Source organism: Ascaphus truei, chromosome 5 (genome assembly GCF_040206685.1).
Source record: "Ascaphus truei isolate aAscTru1 chromosome 5, aAscTru1.hap1, whole genome shotgun sequence".
NCBI classification, from domain to species: Eukaryota; Metazoa; Chordata; class Amphibia; order Anura; family Ascaphidae; genus Ascaphus; species Ascaphus truei.
Genome location: NC_134487.1, coordinates 107678399 through 107685708, shown reverse-complemented (window position 1 = coordinate 107685708; position 7310 = coordinate 107678399).

The window sequence follows — 7310 nt, the reverse complement described above, 5'->3', positions numbered from 1 at the left end:
AGAACCAGAAAAGATATATTAATAAAAATAAGAATAAATATAAATTGTGTGAAATAAGTGATTAAATAAATGTGCCTGTATTTAAATACTATACAACTCTCACATATAATGGAAAAGTGGAATATACTAAATATTAGAAAGTGCTGAATATGCAATGAAATGTGCTGGGTGTAAATAAAATGTGCTGGGTGTAAATAAAACATCTAGTACCTATGATGATACTCTTGGACCCAAGGAATATGTACTAGGCTATTAGATTATTAATACATAGCTTAAAATAAAGGCCCCCGTGAAAGATATATAATTAATTTATCATCCAGCACATTTATCTTTGAAAGAAATATAGGAAAAAGTATATGTATATGTGTATATGAAACATGTGAAACAGTGTACTAAAATATAATATAATGAAATATAATGAATTAGAATGAAGATGGCAGATATCAACTTCCAAGTTCTGAGAGAGATTAAGGAAGGATACGGACAGATGGATATCTGAGGAAAGCAGAGGAGACCAGAGACCAAGGAGACGCGTCCACAGGAAAAACCTAGACCAGTGTACTGACATCCAAACATTCGTTCAGTCCACCAGGGGTCAAAGTGCCCAACTGGTGGATCCAGAACGTTTCCCGCCTGCAATGGGTTTTGAAGCGATCGCCTCCCAAAGCACAAGGAGAAATGCTCTCAAGTCCCATGATGGTCATGGACTTGGGATCCTGGTTGTGTCTAGATTTGAAATGCTGAGAGACACTATGCGTATTTAAACCTTTTAGAACATTTCTCCTGTGCTCCAGGAATCGAGTGCTGAGGGACCTAGTGGTGCGGCCAACGTATTGTTGACCGCATCCACACTGTATAAGGTAAATAATATAAGTACTAAGACAATTTATAAAACTAGTTATTACATGTGTGGTCCCTCTGCTGGGGGAACAAAATTGAGATTTATTTAGGAGATGCCTACAAGTTATACACCGACTGCGTCCACATGGATGATTGCCCAAGAGGCCTCCATGTTTCGGAGGGTTGGATGATTTGACTGACCTGAGTTTAGTAGGAGCCAGAATGCTCTTAATGTTTCTAGCCTTCCTGTAGACTATAGATGCTCTCTCTGGCAGGATGGACCCCAAATGTGGATCACACTTGAGGATGCTCCAATGGTTGTTAAGAATCCTATTGATAGATCTGAAAGACTGATTATATGTTGTTATAAACCTCACAGTTGATAAATCAGTCTTAGTGGATTCATTTGGAGCATCATAACTCAAGCGTACCCTTTTATCTGTTTTTGATTTGGATTTATTCAATAAAGCCAACCTGTCTAGAGAGCTGGCCTTGCTGAGGGAGTCGGAGACCAGACCCGGATCATAGCCCTTGGATAAGAATTTCTCTCCAAGTGATTCAGATTGGCTATGAAAATCAACATCCCTGGTACAGTTCCTACGTATTCTGTGAAACTGGCCCAGAGGGATGTTGTTGAGCCATTGTTTATGGTGATTACTGGACGCATGAACATAGCTATTTACAGACACAGACTTATCACGTCCACGCACTTTAAGTCTGTGTCTGTAAATAGCTATGTTCATGCGTCCAGTAATTACCATAAACAATGGCTCAACAACATCCCTCTGGGCCAGTTTCACAGAATACGTAGGAACTGTACCAGGGATGTTGATTTTCATAGCCAATCTGAATCACTTGGAGAGAAATTCTTATCCAAGGGCTATGATCCGGGTCTGGTCTCCGACTCCCTCAGCAAGGCCAGCTCTCTAGACAGGTTGGCTTTATTGAATAAATCCAAATCAAAAACAGATAAAAGGGTACGCTTGAGTTATGATGCTCCAAATGAATCCACTAAGACTGATTTATCAACTGTGAGGTTTATAACAACATATAATCAGTCTTTCAGATCTATCAATAGGATTCTTAACAACCATTGGAGCATCCTCAAGTGTGATCCACATTTGGGGTCCATCCTGCCAGAGAGAGCATCTATAGTCTACAGGAAGGCTAGAAACATTAAGAGCATTCTGGCTCCTACTAAACTCAGGTCAGTCAAATCATCCAACCCTCCGAAACATGGAGGCCTCTTGGGCAATCATCCATGTGGACGCAGTCGGTGTATAACTTGTAGGCATCTCCTAAATAAATCTCAATTTTGTTCCCCCAGCAGAGGGACCACACATGTAATAACTAGTTTTATAAATTGTCTTAGTACTTATATTATTTACCTTATACAGTGTGGATGCGGTCAACAATACGTTGGCCGCACCACTAGGTCCCTCAGCACTCGATTCCTGGAGCACAGGAGAAATGTTCTAAAAGGTTTAAATACGCATAGTGTCTCTCAGCATTTCAAATCTAGACACAACCAGGATCCCAAGTCCATGACCATCATGGGACTTGAGAGCATTTCTCCTTGTGCTTTGGGAGGCGATCGCTTCAAAACCCTCTGCATACAGTAAACGTTCTGGATCCACCAGTTGGGCACTTTGACCCCTGGTGGACTGAACGAATGTTTGGATGTCAGTACACTGGTCTAGGTTTTTCCTGTGGACGCGTCTCCTTGGTCTCTGGTCTCCTCTGCTTTCCTCAGATATCCATCTGTCCGTATCCTTCCTTGATCTCTCTCAGAATTTGGAAGTTGATATCTGCCATCTTCATTCTAATTCATTATATTATATTTTAGTACACTGTTTCACATGTATCATATACACATATACATATACTTTTTCCTATATTTCTTTCATGGATAAATGTGCTGGATGATAAATTAATTATATATCTTTCACGGAGGCCTTTATTTTAAGCTATGTATTAATAATCTAATAGCCTAGTACATATTCATTGGGTCCAAGAGTATCATCATAGGTACTAGATGTTTTATTTACACCCAGCAGATTTTATTTACACCCAGCACATTTCATTGCATATTCAGCACTTTCTAATATTTAGTATATTCCACTTTTCCATTATATGTGAGAGTTGTATATTATTTAAATACAGGCACATTTATTTAATCACTTATTTCACACAATTTATATTTTTTCTTATTTTTGTTAATATATCTTTTCTGGTTCTTTCTATATATATATATATACATATTTATGTTTTTATGACAATCTCTTAGACCTTCATATACATCCTTCAGTATATACATATAGTTTAAGTATTAATCAACATATCCATTCCCATGATAGAAGCGCTTCCCTTCCACGTTTAGGGGAACACCTACAATTCATTTTAATGTTCTTGTTTATGATCTATAACCCTATTATAGATCGATTATACTTTTAGGTTCATACTCATTTAGGCATTTTTTTCATTTATGTCATCTGTTCACTGTCTGTTATGTTTAGAATTATGATCAAACGTTAGGATCACATATCCATATGGTGATATTTCTATGTTGAACTATCACATATATAGCCTTCAGTTTGCTTGATTTATTATTTCAATTATGGTGTACACATATATATATATTTTAATATGGCAGTTTTTAATGTTTTATTATATATTTAATAATTTTTTTATTAGCAATGTAGTCGATTGTATGTGGTATATTGTGCAGCATTTGACCTCATTTATGTTCCTTCATATTCTCTCTCCCCCTTTAACTTGGACTTTTATCAATAGTCTCTCTTCTTTCACATTAATATGTTAATAGATGACTCCATTAGCTTTAACTATTGTAGTTATTCACTCCAGCTGGATCGAGGGGTGATTACGCTTACCATTAGGGTATATATACTGAGTCGTCCACCCCCTCTACATTGCCCTTTGAAAAAGTCACCCGTGAGTGACGAAACGCGTCAGGGAGCGTCATTACGCAACGCGCAACACGCAGAGACACTACGTCATCACGGAAGCGCAAGAACAGGCTGGTTCGAGCGCCATAACATTGCAGAGGCCTTCCAGCACGAAGATCATTTCGGGGATCTCTGGAACAGTTTGCGGTTTCATCCACACATCCTCGACATCTTAGGTGGATGTTTGAACTGGGGCGCTCCCTAGGATGTGTGGCTAGAAAATAATTCAACGCCTAGGATATATTAAATAATTAAAAAATGTAAAAATTATGTTGTAGTATAAAAGAGTATAAAAATGTATACTGGCCCTTTTTGTTGTTTTTAGCTGCTGCTTGACCTTGAAGAAGGCAACCCCGAGTCCTTCTTAACGTTGCAATAGAAGTATGAAGATGGTCAGCGCAAACTCATGGACCTCACGATGTTGGTGGAACAGAGTGGAGTTGAATAAAAGATGGAATAAAATAGAATAAAACACAGTATTAGTGCATGCATCAACGTGTGTGGGGGATGAAGGGGGGGGGGAGGGGGAAGGAGGTGGGGGATGTGAAGGGTGGGGTGATAGTGGAGTACCACTGGATATACAGTAAATGAAACGTGAACAATTAGTTTCAGTGACTCACACGGGCTTGTGTGAGACTTCACCCTAAACGCTGACTGTGGTTCTTGAATGCAAACTCCTATAAAGGAGTGACAGTAAACAAAAAACTCACACGGCCTAATGTGAGTTCGTTCCCTCAGTGGGTGATGTCAGCCTGTTTAGGTGATGTAGGTACGTCTCAGCAGACTATCCCCAATGGGTTTCGTGTGTGAGTGGCTCCTCTCCCCGTCGGAGACGGAACATGACGAAGCTTATTGCGAAACGCGTTGTTCCCTGCCGGAGCTCATTGAGAGAGGGACCCAGCCAACCGCAGGACATCCGGTGTAGATCCTCCCTTCCGGTTCCACTGCCGGACGCGTCAGTGAGAACACCAACGGAGGAAGAGACCTTGCTGGATCAAACCACGCGGCTGATGCTGGGCAACAAGAGTTGCCATTTAGTGTGAGTGCGTTCATTGTTTATTCACTTTGTATTTTCATCGTTTTATTCTTGTTCATGCTTGTTTTTTCATGTTTTACTGTTACCAATAAAGACCTGTTTATATTACTAATTCTGGTTTTGCACATACTTTGGTCTATGGGTGACGGGGAGAGGAGCCACTCACACACGACACCCATTGGGGATAGTCTGCTGTGACGTACCTACATCACCTAAACAGGCTGACATCACCCACTGAGGGAACGAACTCACATTAGGCGTGTGAGTTTTTTATTTACTGTCACTCCTTTATAGGAGTTTGCATTCAAGAACCACAGTCAGCGTTGAGGGTGAAGTCTCACACAAGCCCGTGTGAGTCACTGAAACTAATTGTTCACGTTTCATTTACTGTATATCCAGTGGCACTCCACTATCACCCCACCCTTCACATCCCCCACCTCCTTCCCCCTCCCCCCCCTTCATCCCCCACACACGTTGATGCATGCACTAATACTGTGTTTTATTTTATTCTTTTTTATTCCATCTTTTATTCAACTCCACTCTGTTCCACCAACATCGTGAGGTCCATGAGTTTGCGCTGACCATCTTCATACTTCTATCCTGGACATCTTGACAGTTCGTGGATCCTTCATCCTTGAGACTGAGGGACTTCCAATTCAAGTACAGACCGGATGGTGGTGATTTTATCACGAAATGCATTTTATTCTTGTACCCGTGTGAGTGCAATTTTTACCCCTCCCTCCCCCTTCCGATCAATAAACTTACGGTAAACTTACGCTATGGGGCGTGCGCTCTTTCCTCTAATATGAATATAGCCTAAGGCAGGCCTGCACAACTTGTACAGTGAGATGGCCGAACTGCTCCAAGGAAAAAAGTTTGGGGCCGCACGGGTAAAATCATCATCATCCTCATATCTACCCCAGCACCCTTCATCATCATAATCATCATATATCTACCCCAGCACCCTTCATCATCATCCTTATATCTCCCCCAAAAACCCTCATCAACCTTTGCGAGACTTCCCATCTCTCCCTCTCACCCATACACATAATACCCCCCTGCACACCACACACATCCCACCCCCCTGCACCTCACATCACTCTCCCCCCTGCACCTCACTCTCCCCCCTGCACCTCACATCTCTCTCCCCCCCTGCACCTCACATCTCTCTCCCCCCTGCACCTCACATCTCTCACCCCCTGCACCTCACATCTCTCCCCCCCTGAACCTCACATCTCTTCCCCCCTGCACCTCACATCTCTCCCCCCAACCCATTTCAGCAGCCCCCAACCCATTTCAGCAGCCCCCCAACCCATTTCAGCAGCCCCCAGCCCATTTCAGCAGCCCCCAGCCAATTTCAGCAACCCCCCCAACTCATTTCAGCAGCCCCCTGCCCATTTCAGCAGCCCCCCAGCCCATTTTAGCAGCCCCCCCAACCTCTCATGGATGAACTACCCCCCCATGTTACCTGATGGCGGCGGCAGCAGCAGAGGTGGTAGCGGCGGCGGAGGCAACAGAGATGGCAGCAGGGAGAAGCACAAGGGATGCGCGCTCTAGCAGCAGACCCCGAAGTTCCGGGTCGCACTACACTGCTAGAGCGGGAGAGGGAGGGGGCATGGGGGGGAGCTAGGGTTGCCAGGTGGCTTGTCCAAAAATACACCCACAACCCCCCCCCCCAAACACATAAAAAATACCCCCACGCTCCCCAAATACATTTTTAAAATACCCCCACGCTCCCCAAATACATTTTAAAATACCCCCACCTCCCCCTAAATACATTTTAAAAATACCCCCACCGCCCCCAAATACATTTAAAAAATACCCCCACCTCCCCAATACATTTAAAATATACTCCCACCTCCACAATACATATAAAATATACCACCTCCACAATACATATAAAATATACCCCCACCTCCACAATTCATATAAAATATACCCCCACCTCCACAATACATATCAAATATACCCCTACCTCCACAATGCATTTCAAATATACCCCCCCTCCCCAATACATGTAAAATATCCCCCATCATCATCTCATCTCCCCAGGCTGGACCCATCACCATCTCCCCTCCCCCATCATCATCTTCTCACCCTGTCCCCCCCATCCCTCTCACCCTGTCCCCCGATCCTGTCATCATCTCACCCAGGCCCCTCCATCCCCCAATCTGTGTCCTTACCTTAAAGCCAGGAAGGATAAACTTCTCTGGGCCGTGGGGTGTGGGCTCCGCCCCCGCTATCCTCTGATTGGCTCTCCGCTCTTCCAATCAGGGACAGGCTGCACAGACTCACGAGTGCTCCACCCGCCCCCGCCTTAGGCCTCGTTCAGGGTGCCAGAGGCAGGAGTTGGAGGGCGGGCGTTCGCGAGGGCGGGCGGCAGTCTGCTGGCGATGTGTGTTCATCCTCCCCAGCAGACTTTTTCAGGAGTTGAGGAGGCAGGGAGGGGGCGGGACTACAGACCTGAG